This window comes from Callospermophilus lateralis, chromosome 5, assembly GCF_048772815.1.
Source record: "Callospermophilus lateralis isolate mCalLat2 chromosome 5, mCalLat2.hap1, whole genome shotgun sequence".
Lineage (NCBI taxonomy): Eukaryota > Metazoa > Chordata > Mammalia > Rodentia > Sciuridae > Callospermophilus > Callospermophilus lateralis.
The window spans coordinates 131,441,195-131,458,054 of record NC_135309.1 but is presented as its reverse complement, the minus strand read 5'-3'; positions in this window follow the sequence as shown (position 1 = coordinate 131,458,054).

Genomic DNA, 16,860 nt, shown 5'->3' with positions numbered 1-16,860 from the left:
CACAACTGTAAATGACAGGGCCAGTCCAAGGATCCAGTCATCCTGATTCCAGGTACAATACTGAATCTTCTATATCACATTACATTTATGGTTAATTACTCAATTCCTTATCTCAGTGGACCATTTTTAAAGCTATATATGCATAATCTCACATGTCTAAAATTTTTTTTGGAAAGTTAAATTATATACTGTAAGATTGTTGTACTGATTTCAGGCATAGGATAAGATACCTGTCCTATGAGCCTGTTTAAATGTATTCAAATAAGGAAATCAATATTCTTCAGAAGAGGATTTTTGCTGCCATAACCACAGTCTCTGTTAAAACTTGGTGACATGATCTCATAATGGCCACCAAAATACTGCAAATGCACAGCAAGGAATAATGGGCTTTATGAAGAGCAGATCAAAGATGATTGCTTTGTCTTATTAGAGAGCGTGCTGTTTCTAGAAGTGACCCTGCTTAGCAAGCAGAGCTGTGTGACATATATGAATGCAGAAGTAAGCACTTACCTATGGTAGAAATTAAAACCAAAATGCATGTTTCTCTTACCTCTTTTTTTCATAAAGGAACATTAGATTAAAGCTGGATCCATTTAGTACTACAAACAGAAAACACTATGTAGAGACGCAGGAAAGGGTATTCAGCAACATATTATTGAACCAGTAGGTACTTGATATTGTAGTATTAAAACTTTACTTGCAAAATGCTGCAAAACATGCCCTGCTTTGCCAAGTGGTTGAGTTGGCAGCATCATTTGGGTCTGCCCTCAGCTGAATGGCTATGAGACATGGTATTAGCAAAAAGGAAGCTTCCACAGCAAAGGATAAAAGTGCATAAGGTTTAAAGAATTCATAAAGTGCCAACGGTACAAATGAGTATTGCTGATATTTCTTACTGAGAGATTGTAAGAATGAGACAAAAACCTACTTCTAATTATATAGAGATATGTTTTATATATATACACACATACACACAAATAACTATATATGTATAATAAACACACATGTGTACATATATGTATACATACATACATGTGCATACACATGTTAGTATATAAACATGTATATATATATATATATATATATTTTTTTTTTAAATTATGTAATAGTAAACCATCTAAAATCATCCAGAGCTTAAAAGATAGTATGAAAAGATGAACACATTGTTTAAAATTTTTATAGCATAAATATTCCTTAATTCATTTTATTTTTATCATCTATTTAAAAAATAGAGGAATTATATTTCGTTAGACCCATACATACTGGAGAGTTTCCATGCCAACACATTTTCCCTAAAATTTCTGGAATTATTGTGTCTCACATATATTTATTCATTAGTATTTATTGAGAATAACCAAAATAATTGTGGCATGCAACTATTTATTCTACTATTCATTTTGGCTATATAAAACATTCCTATTTATTAAAAATTGGTAGTACAAAAGATACAGCATGAGACAACATGAAACTGTTTTTTAATCATAACTGAAATAGCTTTCAGAGTCACTACAATTCTGTTTGAAAAATTTTGTAGAGATGTTTCCTAGAGCAGCATTTGCTGTGGGTCTAACATGGAAAAAGACATTGATGGGGGGCCTCCAATCCCTTAAATAACAGCAAGCTCAATGATCCATGTCAGGCCCAATGTTGCTCTTTACAGAGCTTGCCACTACCTAACACAAACCTAGGAATTACTTTCCATGTGTCAGAAGTCAGCTTGTGCAGTGATATTTAGGTGACATGTCTTTTTTGCATAGAACTGGTCTAGTTGTGAAATTCTGTGATTTTCATAAAGAATTCCTTTCTATAGAAGGTCTTTTCAGATGCATTTTTAGAAACCTTTATGTCTTGTTTTCTTCACTGTGTTCAAGTTAACTGTAGAGGTGTTTACTCACTAAGTAACTCATATAAGGTTCTTGAAAATGTTTTATCTAAGGTGCTAGAGGAATCAAGGTGAATACTTCAATGAGTGAACGATGTATAAGCACTAAGTGTTTTCTCACTAACATAAGAGAAAACACTGAGACTGCCTTGTTATTTCTATCTCATTTAAATTCACATGATAAATTAATGAAAAAAAATATTTTCAATGCAAATATGGAATAAGAGTGAATAGTTGTTGATGAGTTTATGGATGTGATCTTTACATGATCTTTATTTTGCCAAACAATACAGTTCTTGGGATTCGGAAAATAGGTTTCCCTGACACTAACGAAAAGTGAAAGAAAAGTTTCACTTTTCTTTTAATCCACATTTGCAAATAATGCTTACACAGCTACACTCAAGAACACACCTGTCTATCAAATTAAAATAAAAAGAAAAGATCACCCACTCAACTACTAATTGCAGAATTAAGCTAATTTATGCGCTATAACAATAAATGTCTTTAACTGCCACTCTTGTTTTTATTCCATGGTTCCTTCCCTTCAGGGTACAAAATTCTGCTTCCCTCTGTATTATACATGCTCTTGAAGTACAACTTTTTTGCACTTACAGCCTGTAACTTTGCAAATAAATTTAAACTCAAGACCATTGCTTTTCCATATGACAGACATTGAGGATAAGTTCTAATATCATGTCAACAAATAATTCTTGACAGCCTGCTACATGCCTGGCATTATTTGAGACATGAAGTCTGATATTTCTGACCAGAAACTTTTCCTTGACCACTCCTCTGACTGGGATGGTCCCAGGGAGGACCAGGTGCCAGCCATATATGCAATTAGTCGTTAAGAATTAGCTGACACTTAACAGAACCAGAGCAGAACATCACACTCACTTCCATTCAGGACGGTGGCAGAAAACTCAAAGGAGAAATGATGCTGCTCTCTTTTTCACTTCTGGTTGCATAGCCCATGTTCATCATTTTTAAATCATTTATTCATCTGATAAAAGCTGTGCTTTGATCAAGAAACCACTAATGAGACATCAGAAGCTGTCCTCACTCTATTTCTCAAGGTAATAGATTTGTACATGACAATTAAAATTCTTCTCATCACTGCTGTTTAAAATCTGAAATGGATGGCATCACTTTAACTTTCTAAAAGATTTTTCTTAACACAATAGTGAGGCCTCCAATTTAACGTGGAGATAATTTAATCAATTAATTAGTCTGTGGTCTAAAATGTCATGTTTGGGCCACTTTCTTGAACTTTGGCTTACTTTTAACTTTCCCTGCATAAGGAAGGAATAAAACACACAATATCTAGGTTCTCTTTCCTCTCTAAAATTCTGTGAATTTGTTTTAATGTGAAATGTGTCTTTACTGATCTGATTCAGAATGTATTAAAATATATATTTTGGTGCAAAATAAAAAGCTCTTGAAGCATCATATAAAACTCATGAGAGGATGAGACCTATTAAACAAGGGAAAGACCGATTTTATTCTAAAAAGTAACTTTTAAAGGACATTTGACCTAAGGAAATTGAAGAAAAATTAGATCGATTTACATCCATTTCTTTTGAGTATATAAGCAAGAAGATGGTTAACACTGAGAATTTACATTTTCATGATAAAAAAAAAGACAATTGTTTCAGACCTCTACTAATATTTGATAGAGAAAGCATATGAAAAAACTACTGAAATAAATGTCGGACAATTAACCCCACAAAATAAAAACCAATTCTGCCAATATAAAATTCCAACACTCTCTTCCCACCAAAAAAAAAAAAAAAAAAAACTACATCATTTCCTCAAGGAAATTAATTCAAGGTTTTGTCCAAAAAATACTAAATGAGCTCTCACTATGACTCTTGTTCAATGCTAACAATATTGGGGTTCTGCCCACAGTAGTCATTCAAAACCCCTGAATATATAAACTTCAGAGTCTTGAGGCCAACTTATCCAAAGAAACATTCACATTTTCCTAAAGCATGGGTAAAACCTTGAGAATTATGTTATTCTTAAACAATCTTTTTCTAAAAATAAGTCTTTGCACACAATTTTTCTTACTCAAAGAAGTTGCTTGGTTATGCCTAACTTTAAGGGACATGGGAGTAATCCTTTAAGTAACCAGGAAAGACAGGGGAATGAGAAATAGTAATGATGCATAAACATGTCTTCCATGGCACTCAAGTTTAGCTAGCCGGAGCCTCCCATGAAAGACATCTTGGCATTAACTTATATTTTATCTAGTATTTTATAACAAGTAGTCTTAAAATTTTAAAAAAAATGCTAAATACTTCTTTATATTTCCCAAAATTTTGAATACTTATCATAAACTCAATAATACCATATTAATCAATTACTAAACAAATACATAATAGACATTTCACTGTCAACTAGGCACATAATTGCTACAGGACTATAAGATTTTTCTCCAACAAAGAATAGCAGGACTAACATGAGGTCAAGTTGTGCTAAGCGGCCACATGCTTGGGCTGAGTAAATGAAGCATATGGAGTGAGTTGAGAGGGGTGAAATCCTCTCTAGCTAAAAACAAGTCCCCTACTGTCCTGTCATGACACCTACCCTTCCTACAGGGCCTGAAACTCACACCTCTAACTAGACTATTTGAACCTCTCACCAAAATTTAAGAACCAAAGGCATAAAAAGGACAGAGTAAACATTATAATAAATGATTGTTTAATCACGTTTTTAAAAAATGAAGTTCCTAAAAAGAAACCAAAAATGCAATATTTGGCTATACAGTATATTTGTTAGAATTAGAAAAATAATAAGACCACTTCTCAATGCTAACCAGACCACATCTAGAATAAAGTGCTTTGAATGTCCTTTTTTTAAGAAAGTTGTCAAAATACTGGAGACTTTTGAAAGATGAATGACCAGAAAGATTAAATATTGGTAATACATCCTGTAAAAAAATATCAAGAAAATATATTTTCTTTGTTCAAAATGTTGGAGACTATCCTCCGCAGGTTCTCTGCATTAGGGCAGAACAGCTGCCCTCTCACCTCAGCCAGCACCCATCCATTCAGCTATTTCAATGGGAAAAAAATCCAGAGCATGGGATACTCCATTACAGGTATTTGCTTAGATTATGGGTTTAGAACTGTGTCATTTTCTTCCAAGATGAAACCTGGCACAGACTTCAACAAAAATAGGATATCAGAGTTTAATAATCAAAGCTAGAATGATATGCATTAGTTTCTTGGTTTTTGCATGACTTTTGTCTAAATAATTATCAAAAGCAAACATTATAGGAAAACTGATATAAAGAGAAGAGTATGTTTGAGCATGAAATCTTCCTGTGTATCCAAGCAGGGAGATAGTGCAAGGTGCACCTAATTGAGAGTGAATGGGGAATATTCCATATAAGAATTACAAAATTGTTTTCTTTATAAATAAAAAGAAGGGCTTACAACTAATGTGGCCAGCAATAAAGGGACATGCAAATAAATTAGGACACAACAATTTAGGGGAATATCATCCCTCCACTCAAAATTATTCTGAAGCCTATGGATTGATATTATATAATATTAAGATGAATGCACACTGCAAAATGTAGCCATATTAAGTAGAATGATCTTTGCATGTGCACAATGATTACAAGGGGATTTAGATTAAAACATTTGATATTTTAAATAGATTAGACTAGATTAGATCAGAGGCCCTAATCTAGTCCTACCACCAAGCCTCTGCAGAGTTGCATTCATTCAATAAAAATGTATCGTTTGAGGTTGGAGATATACAAAGTAAGAAACAATCACTTTTTCTCACAGCACTTAGTCTTTGTAAGTAAAGAAAAAAAAAGATGAGTAAACAGGTAATTATAGTACAGTTTGGTAAGAAGAGTGAGAGAAGCAGGTATTCCCAGGGAGCAAACTTCAGCACAAGCAGGCAGCCCCTTGAAATACTCTGGGGTGAGACAGGTGGAGAAAAGATGCAGGAAAGATTTTGAAGAAGTCAGGATACTTGACTGGAGTCTTAAAGGATAAATAGGAATTATTCAGGACAAGAGATGGCTGTGGGAAGTAAAAATCTGTTGTGGGTGGACAGGAAGCAAAAGCAGAGAAATTTGGGGCAATCGTAAAATGTTCAGCACAGCTGGAGCTCAGAGATGAGAAGGTTAGAAGAGGAGTCAGGGGCTGGATATTAAAGGACTCCCAGCGCTTTTTATTCTTCTACCAATCTAGGCTCTTGTCCAAGGCAGAAATGCGAACCCAAAAGATCTTTCTGATGTAGTATGAGAAATGGTTTAGAAACTTGCAATAATTAAAGAGAAAATCATGAAAACCTGAATGAATATGATGCAGAGAGGATAGGGAAAAAAAAAAAAAAAAAAAAGCTTGACACAGTGACACATTGGACAGGGAAGTCTTGATACAAAACCATATTTCAGGGTGAGAGGAATAAATCCAGAACGACCCCTTCTATTGATGGCTCATTTTACTTAATTTCTCACTATGGGAAGTACAAGATCAGTAGCAGGATGTGGCTGGAGATGAGTTCGATTGGCACAGACTTGTTGTAAGTTAGCGACTGTGAGAGGTCTTAACTAGATGATCTATGAAATGGGTCTAAGAATCATCAGCCAAAGAGAAATACAGTCTTCAGAAAAGATCAGATCTTCCCGGAGGGTCTCAGTGTGGCAAGGATTTGGGCACATCGGTGAGGAATTCTGCCATTTAAAGAGAGTGAAGGAAGAAATGTCTACAAGAGACCAAGAGGAACAGCCAGAGAAGCAGGAGACACTGGAGAGAGTGGAAGGTAGGGGGAGACCAATTGGAATGAAATGAAGAAAGAAGCTCAACATCTTTGGATTGAAAAAAGGCCACTGCAGTAGAGATGCTGCAAAATGTCACTTAGTAACACAGACCTGGAGGCAGTCATGGGAAGTCCAGCAGAGTGGTGGGACAGAGGGTAGTTAGTGCTGGGTGGACTAAAGGGCAAACAACAGGAGTAGCAGGAGTAACTCAGCAGACAGTGGTAAACTTTCCCAAAAATGTGCATGTGAAGAAAAGGACCAAGTTCCCAGACAGAGGAGCAATGGAAATAATTAAAGAAAAAGTAAGAGAGTGGAATAACCAGATGTACTTTCCTATCAAAACACTTGTTTAATATACCATGAGACCTTTCCCTTTTCTTGATCCGCGGTGACAGGATCATAGGTTGACTTTCCTCATTAAGGCCCACATTACTATAATGGGTCCACATTCGACCTCTAATTCATGAAATATTCTGTCAAGGAAGGCCTATTTGTGTTTCTTTCTCTAGTTTTGTTTTTAAAGGTATAAGACCATTGAGAAAATTGGATACTGAGAGAAAACCTCAAGCCCCTGGTATAAAATAGAAAGAGTAAAAATTACAGAAAAGGGAGACAGAGAACAAAAATCTGCAGCAAAAGCTGGTTATTAGCTTCAAGGGAAGGACATTTTCATCTCTGGAATAAGAGCAAGTGGATTAAAAAGGGTTCAAACATACTGTACTTCCCTCTTATCCTTGATTCCACAGTCTCACTTCTAAAAATCAACTGCATTCCTAAAACATTAAATGGGAAATTCTAGAAATAAACGATCCACAAGCTTTAAATTGTACACTATTCTGAGTACTCTGATAAAATCTCATGCTTTCCTGCTCTATCTCACCCAGAAAATGACTCATCCCTTTGACCAGGGTATCCATGCTGTATATACTACCTGCCTGTGAATCACTTAGTAATCCTATTGGTTATCAGATCCCAGGTTATCAGATTCTGTTATGTTCATATAATCTATATTTTACTTAAAAAATACTCCAAACCATAAGAGTAGTAATCTGCCAATTCCAATATGCTAAAGAGGAACCATAAAGCACTTTTTTTTTAAGTAAAATGGGGAAAGTACAATAAGATCCCTTGGAGAGACCATGATGATTTAGATACAAAATATCCCCCAAAAGTTCATGTGTGAGACAATGAAAGAAAGTTTAGAGATGAAATGATTGGGTTATAAGAGGTTTGACCTAATCAGCACATTAATTCTTTGGTAAGGATTAACTTGGTGGTAACTGTAAGCAGGTTGGGTGTGGCTGGAAGAGATGGGTCCCTGGGGGTATCCCCTTGGGATTTGTATTTTTTTCCTTCTCTTTATCTCCTTCTGTGTTTCCTGATCCCATCCTAAACCACTTTCCTCCACCACAATCTTCCGCCATGATGTTCTGCCTCATCACAGGTCCTAAGGAATGGAGTAAGCCATCTATGGAGTGAGCCCTCTGAAACCATCATCCCCCAAATAAACTTTTTATCCTCTAATTGTTCTTGTCAGGTTTTTTAGTCACAGCAGCAGAAAAGATGACTAAAACTGAGGTGAAATGATCAGATTATGAGAGCTTTAATCTAATGCATGCATTAATCCACTGATGGATTAACTGGCTAATACTATAGGCAAGGGGTGTGGCTAGAAGAAGTAGGTTATTGAAGCTGTGTTTTGGGGTTTACGTTTTGTTTCTAGTGAGCAGAGCTCTCTGCTTCCTGTTGCCATGCTCTGAGCTGCTTCCCCCCTCCACGCCCTTTAGCCTAATATTCTGCCTCACCATGGGCCTATAACAATAGAGTCAGTCATCTACAGACTGAGATCTCTGAAACCATGACCAAAAAATAAACTGTTTATCCTCTAATTGTTCTTGTCAGGTCTTTTGGTCACAGTAACAAAATAGCTAGCTAAAGCAGAATACATAACTTATTACAGTATATTATCAGTTGTCAATTGGCCTATTTTATCATTAGTTATTATTAATCTCTTAATTTGTCTAAAAAGTCAAGTTTATCACAGGTATGTATATATAGGAAACAGCATAGTATATAGAGTACTATCCATGATTTGGGGGTCTCTGGGAATGCATTTCCTGTGAATAAGGTGGGACTCATGTGTACATGTTTTCTGGTAAGGGAAGCAGAACTAAGATTGTCAAAACCTTTTAACAACTTTGTTTAATCCTCTGCTCAATCAACAAGAATTTAGTCATTATCACAACTAATGATATATTGTGATAAATGTTTACTTAAGGCATAGTGCTGCAATCAAGAAATTTACTTTCTGGTAGATGGAGGGAAACCCAAACAAAGCATTACACAGCGTGTAATCAGCTATGAGCAGCAAAGGAATTATGACCAAGAACTCTAGGGTGGAGTACTTCCAGCTGGATTGCCAGGAAAGAAAACCTTTCCATAATTGGTGAAAATGATTGAGAAAATATTCTGTAGGTAGGGAAGAGCCTTGGTTAATATCCAGTAAATAATTCAGCCTATTATTCCTGAAGATCAGCCTATTATTCCTTAAGTCCAGGATGAGATGAACTGAAGAGAACATGAGCAGAAGAAACTAATGACAGAATTTCAACCAAGGTGGAGCTGTGTGGGCTGAACACAGGAGTGGGGAGAGGAAGTGACAGAACAGAATGCCTCCAGAGCCCTCCCATGGTACCTACTGCAACAGACTTTTCTCTCTTCCTCCTATAGTGCTGCTAAAACTCTGGGCAATATCCGAAAAGCAGACATTAGAAAATGTTGATGTGTGAAAAGAAGGCAGAGGAGTAGGGGCCCTTGAGACATGGAGTGCCACCCTGCTGGTGAGCTCCCTGGATTTCTTTTTTGCCTGTACAACCCAGCCTGGGAGCTGCAGAAACCACAATTGATAACCCAGAAATGACAATGGATGAAAACCCCCCAAAAAAGCTCCAACAGACGTTGATCTCTTTAGCCAACAACCAAGAAAAGTGTACCCTGGCAAGACAGGAACGCTTAGACAAGAAGCAATCTACTGCAGAAAAATGCCAGGGGAAAACTTTTCAGCCCCATTCCCACCCCCTTCAGCAAAGTCCAGAGGGGGAACCAGACTTTCTGCTCTCCAACCTGTAGCAAGGGACCTCACCTGTGTTCAGAAATGGCACGCTGCCAAAATTAAACCTCTACTGCACCCAGCCAGGGAAGCATCAGAGGAGAGGAAGGAGGCCACACCATCATGCTGGAGAAAGAAAAGATAAGCTGAAAAAAGAAAATGGCAAGGAATCTATGGGAAAATGTAGAACAGGATCTAAAATTCACATCATCTGCTTCCCTGATGGAGAAAAGAGCTCAAAAAATTATATCTAAAATTGTCCCAACTTGGAAAAAGACATTCATGTATAGCTCCAAGGATGTAAGTGATCCACACACAGATGAACCCAAAGACACCCAGACCAGAACACATCATGATCAAACTTGTGAAAATTAAAGATAAAGTCAGAGGCAAAGCAGAGGTCAGACAGCACAACCTCTGTTCCAGCTGCATTTTTCTGCTGCTGTTCTTTGTTTCGCCTTCATCCTTGGGCTCATAGAAAGGTAAATCAATATCTCTGTTTTGGAAGCAAAAGCATCAGTCTCAAGGGACATAAAGAGAATTTTTCTCTTGATGGCTTTATGGTTGAGCACACTTCTTTTGCAAAAGCTACAAGTAAAGCTTCTCTTATATTCCACTGGGCCATGATTGTTACATGAACAGAGAATGGTTTGTGGTGATGGGCTTTAACTTGGATTTTTTTCTAAACCAATCATCACACAGAAGGGAGGAACTGAATGATTATATGAAAAATTAGTTCCCCTTCAGTGCTCTGATGAAATAAAACCCTTCCAGTTTTTCAGGCATCAGTGTGTCCTCTGTCAATTGAATATCCATCAAATTCTGCCCAGGGACAACAAACGCAAGCTAAGTTAATCAGGGCTGTTTTAAGGGCTCTTCTTTTTTAGGGAACAGGTGAAAATTGATTGGTTTTTCTCTAATTAGAGTCCCCAGCCTCTAATATCCCATATCTTTGAGACTGATAAATGCTAGCCAGGTAGACAAGGTGACATTCTCACATTGGTGGCAAAGCCAGTGTCCCTTCTTTTCTTTTTTCCCCCTAATTTAAGAATATGTATTTCAGTATACTTTTCCTATCAAGTTCACTCTGCCACGTAGACTTTCTACAGGTAAGTTTAGTCATGAACCTTCTGACAACCTACGCAGGAAGAGGCTCCCATCAGCCTGACTATCCACTGAGAGGCTGAAGATGCAGGACCCCAGCCATGGTCTGACCTAAGTACACAACCTCTTAGTGTGTCAGTGTCTCACTAGACAGCAAATAGGATTCTTTACATTAACCATCATGTGTCCCTCCTCTCCCCCTCCCCCACATATGCACACCTCTCTTACACAAAGAAAGTGAGCCTTAGAGAAAGTACGCTCTATCTATTAACACACAAAGCTGCATTTTGGATTCATAAGCAGTTAGTCTAACTTTAGATTTAAAAATCATCTTTACCACACATCCAAGATTTTTCATTAGCTGATGACATCCTTTACCAAGACAATTTTAGTTCAGAATTATTATAAATATGTCATCAAAATAATTTTAAAATAAAACTCTTCTATTTTAATTTTTCTTATGGACATGTAATTCAAAATAGATGTGCTTGCTGTCCTTGTAGACATGTGGCAAAGAAAACCTTTATGATTCTTATTTACCATAGTGGTGCATGAATTTACCATCAGAGGGCCCCAAAACATGAATCCCAGAAGCAATGTAATTAACACTCTCAGCTAATTTAGGTGTAGGGAAGTTTATGACTTCTCTGTGAAAATCCTTAGGGTCTGAGATCGCTGATGTGACTAGTGACTTGCAGGGATTGGTACAGCTTTGAAGTCCTCTAAGAATAATAAATACTTCTGCCACAAGGAAACGCTTGAAGTCGTGAGTTAATGCCACAATTTCAGTAGTCTGGCCCCAGTTGGGGCCAGTCAATTCTGAGATTCTCCTGCTGTTGAACCACTGTGTTCCCTTGAGCATCTCCTCTTTGGAGACTTGAGAGACTTGAGTTTTAAGCAGTAACGGTAGGCACTTTCTACCAGGGTTAAACATTAGAGGACCAAGAAATCCCTATGGTTTCCTAGAGCCTGGAAAAACTGGGTGCCCACTTAAGCAAAACACCCCTTTGCTGGGCCCCTGGAAAATGACATGAGAAATCTTTCTAACATTTTTACTAATTGATTGCTATGTCAACTCATGCCAGCAAGGGCCACATCATAAAAAGTATTTAATAATTAATTAAATACAATCCAAAACTATTTTATGAATTTTATATAATGTGTAGAGAAATAACATTATGGGGAGTTGTATTATTAAAAATAGCATATAGATGCTTGTAAAAATATAAATATTCTATCAGGTTTAAAAATGAATCTAGATCTACCTTACACTATAGATTCTGAGGACATGTCAGGGAGGAATTTAACAGAGCTTTATGATGAGCTGTGGAACTCTTTGTTAAAATATTTAATCTAGGTTCAGGGTGACAAATTATCTGTATTTCCCACAGCCACCTCTAATGTGTCTAGAAGGAAATAAAGCTTCCATAGCAGTCAAGCTATTATAATTGATAAGTGGAAGGCCTCATAAATTCAGTAAATATTCCCCAATAGAGAAAAGGTAGCTGGCTTCTGACTAACTTAAGAGTGTTCCTGGGAGTTCGACAGTCAACAATTATTTACTGAACACTTACTATGTCCAGACAATATTCATGGCACTGCAGATACAAAACATAAACAACATGGTGACCATGCTTATCCTTAAGAAATTTTTATCCATATAGTATGTGGAGAGGAGCAGCTAATGAAGAAACTAATAAACAGAGTTGATCATTTCAGACAGTAATATGAGAATGCTTAAAGTAAGGTTATTGATACAGAGTAGTCAGGTAAATTCCTTCTGAGGGGTGACATCTGAAGTGAGACACATATGTTAAGGCAGAGGAGGCAAGTTAGGTTGGAAGAGAGGCTGATAAATATCCCACGGAAAAACAAGGTCAAAGGCATATCCTAAAATTAGAATGAGCTTCCAAGATTTTTGAAATTTAAACTTCAGCCTCCTCTATATAAAATTGCTCTCATACATAGGACATTAAACATTTGTACAGCAACCTAAAACAGGAATAGTGTCATCCCTGTTTTACCTGTGAGAGAAGAGAACTAAGCAGGAACAGGTCACATATAAAATTCTAGCAGAACATAAACTTAAAATCAGGTCTTCTTACCTCAGATCCTTTCATAGATGTTAAGGCTGCAGCGTATTTAGAAACACCTCAAACATTTGTAGGACTTCTTGGGTCATTATTATTACTATCCAGGAAATAAGCATGTCCTTTAATATATCCATCAAAGGAAAAAAAAAAAAAAACATCTGGGTTAAGAATTCTAGTGTTGCAGCCAAGGATTTGGACTAAGGGGAATTTCTTTAATTATTCAGAGCAACTGGGACCATTGGTGTTTCATTGCATTTATCACTTGTCAAAAGGCGGTTTAGGTTCTCTGTGAAGCCAAAAGGAAAAATAATTAAGGAAGGGGGAAGAAACACAGCATCTCAGAGGCTAATGTTCCTCATGTCAAGGCAGATATCACAGACCCAGAAAAGGGAACCAACTGGATTATTTCAAGTTCAGAGCCATCAACAGAGCTATCATTAGGTGGTAATCATCACTTACCTTGGATACGGCAGAAAGTAGGTACTAAGTACAAAATTTTTGTTTGTTTTTACCAGGGTTCAAAACCACCACCATGGGAATGAACAAAAGAATAAGGTCAAATGAGGTAAGAGACAATAAAAATTTAAACATTGAAAGTTGTCACTATTATAACAAGGTATTTAATTACTAGTGAGGAATGGTATGGCATATCTTTTTGGTTCTATGTAAAAAAAAATAATTCTGATTTGCATTTTTTTACTTAGATCCAAGGCAAGTGCATAGAGGATGTATCTTCTTCTGTCAGTTGTCTCATAGTAAACCTCCCTGCATAGCTGTGCCACCCTAAGACACCCTTACCTTTCATGTCTGAGCATATTGTGAAGGCGAAATCCTACTGTCAAAGAGCAATTACACATTCTGGAATCTAAAATGATTATTTAAATTTTAAAAATTAAGTAAAATCTGAAATTTCATCCCCCAGCCCCACCAGCCATATTTCAAGGGCTTGGTAACCACAGGGGGATCATGGCTCCTACACTGGACAGCACAGAACGGAACATTTCCATCATGTTCTACATAATATTGCCAAACCAGGTGCTGCCTGTCTACTGGCAGAATTCTACCTACTCTCTGTTTCAGTCAGCTTTTCCACTGCAGTACTAAAGGACCTGACCAGAACAAGTGTAGAGGAGGAGAAGTTTATTTAAAAGAGCTCACAGTTTCAGAGGCCTCAGTCCATGGATAGCTGGTTCCATTCCTCAGGGCCTGAGGTGAGGCATCATGGTGTGGTGGAAGGAAGCAGTTCATAAATGACTGGGAGTCCTTGAGAAGTATCAGGAAGAAACTCTATGACCCCATCTTCAATTCAGGACCTGGCTGTTACATGGAAAAGAGATGCTGAGGGGCTACTGTAGAAATATGATAAGAAGCTATTGCAGTTGCTCATGTGAGAAGTGATGAAGCCAAGGAGCCAATGAGATGCTGTTAAAAGTGAGGTCTATCTAATGCTTAAACCTATAGTACTTGCTGATATTTTGAATATGGAAAACCAGAAAAAAAAATGGAGACCCTAACAAACAACCTGAATTTGGCAGATCGATTCCTACAGCAAGATTTTCTTACAAAATCTTCTGAGCGAGAGCCCCCTGTTTCCTTGTACTTTCCCTTTCTCCTTCCATCTCTTCTGTCACTTTTCTGATAAGCCTCACAAGTCACTTCATACTTTGATGTATAGATACCTTCAGATTTAATATGTTGCAATCTAAAGTCATTGTACTAAGTGCTGTAGGGAAAGTGAGTTGTAAAAGATAGTTGTCATTTCTTATTACCAGAAATGTGATGCTGTCTTTTGAAATGTGTGTCCTAATGTCTCACATTCACCAATAGATTGAACATGGACTCATATTTCTATATTTATGTAAAAAAATGTGTATAGTTTTATTTTCTTAAACAAAAAGTGCTAATAAAGAGGAAAGGAGTTGATTTCCAAAGAATATTAGGAGGTTGGCAGTACCTTTTTAATGTCTAGACTTTAATAATGAATGAACTCTGTGAGATCCCAGCATGGACGTTGGTTATTGCCTGACTTGCTGGTTCCCATTGCCTCTGAAACCACCAGGAACTCAACAGATAAACCAGGCAGTGTAGCTATTTTAGGATCCTTCTTGATTCATTCCAGGTACAGCTAAATCTGTGGGTAGCCAAATACCAAACAAACAAAACTCAAATAGGTCATGGTTAATACTGAACAATACAGCTTTCCTTCTTGGATTTTAATAATTAATCCAGATTGCTGCATGACTAAAGCAGCTAATGCCATCTTTGCCCTGAGCCAAACAGTATGACTTCACTTTGGAATCAAATTCACTTCATGCCTCTCTCCTTTATCTCCCACCCACTCCCCAGACGTGAGGTTCTTTTTTTTTCTTTTTTTTTTTTTTTTTTTAGTTGTTGGTGGTCCTTTATATTTTTATTTATTTATATGTGGTACTGAGAATCGAACCCAGGGCCTCACACATGCTAGGCAAGTGCTGTACCCACTGAGTCATGACCCCAGCACAACATGAGGTTTTTTTCCATCTGTGTTTATCTCTAAGACTAAGATCTCCTGGAGAGTCAAAATTCACAGAAGGAAGTACCCCACAGAGCCAGAGCCTTCCCATCCCTCACCCTTGATGTTATACCAGACAGGCCATCTCCTCGGGTAACTGAAGCATGATCCTCTCACAATCCCTGTGACAATGGCTAGGTTTATGCTACAAACATCAAATTGAGCCCAATATAAGATAGCACGTTTTTCCTTCAGGGAAAAAAAAATTAGAATGCTTCTCATAATAATTTCTGATGACTTTAAGAAATGTTTGCATTTTTGTGAAAGACAAAGAGATAGAACAGGGTGGGAACAATGAAGGGGCGAGGAGACAGGGACTTGAGTTTCAGTCTTAAACTGCCCACAGAGAGATGTGCAGATTTAGAAGAAGATTCAGTGACTCTGGATCTCAAGATATACTTATGAAAAAAGAGTGGGAACAGAAAGATTGGTTGGTGTACCTAAAGTCACATAGGAAAAAACCCTGAACAACAACTCAGGCCTTCTGATCATCAAGTCCCTCATGGGGACATGGAATTACTGTGAAAATTTTGCCTGGAAGACAATACCTTTACATTAATGCCAGGAGGGACTCCTCAAATTACATCCATCCTTATTTTTTAATTCATCCAAAAGGTAGGGCCAAATCAAATCAAACCATTTCTTCTATAATATCACACCAAAACCTCTCCTGCGATTTCATCTTGTGTCTAGCTAGACTTGATGTGACTCAGGACAAGGTCCCAGAGCCACTCATTGACCACATGCCTGGGAGATACATGAGGATAAATGTCAAGGAAATGTCTCAGCCTGTTTGTTCTCTGCTCAGCAATCACTTCTCTCTGAACTGTCACAAGTGTGCCACAGGCAGCCTCAGGTCAGGTTGACTGGGGCCTGAAGCCACCTGTCAATAAGGCCAAAAGGTCTAAACATGGGCAAGAGAAGCATTGCTGGAGGTCTTTTGATTTGACTGGGTCAGGAAGGGGTGGCTGCTGGTGGTGTCTGTAACAGACTTTCAGATTCCTGAGGCTCAATGCTGACATGTCTTTGTGACTCATTTGGTGTAGCCACTGCATGACTAATGCTTTGGGCACCTTTTTTGAATAAATCTGTCCTTCTTCTTAGTTTCTGTAAGTGTCCTACTCGTGACACTGCCTGCCCTGCACCACAATGTCACCTCAGTAACTCTAGATCTCCCCGTGCCTATGTTTTCAGACTTAGGGCAGCCCATCTAGCAGAAAGCCTTGAAATTTCAGCTCTGAGTTTATCTACTGTTGAACCCAAGGATCTTCCCTTAAACAGTCACCATCATGTTCATGAATTTCCAGTGTCCCATTGTATGGTTAATAGGGTTAA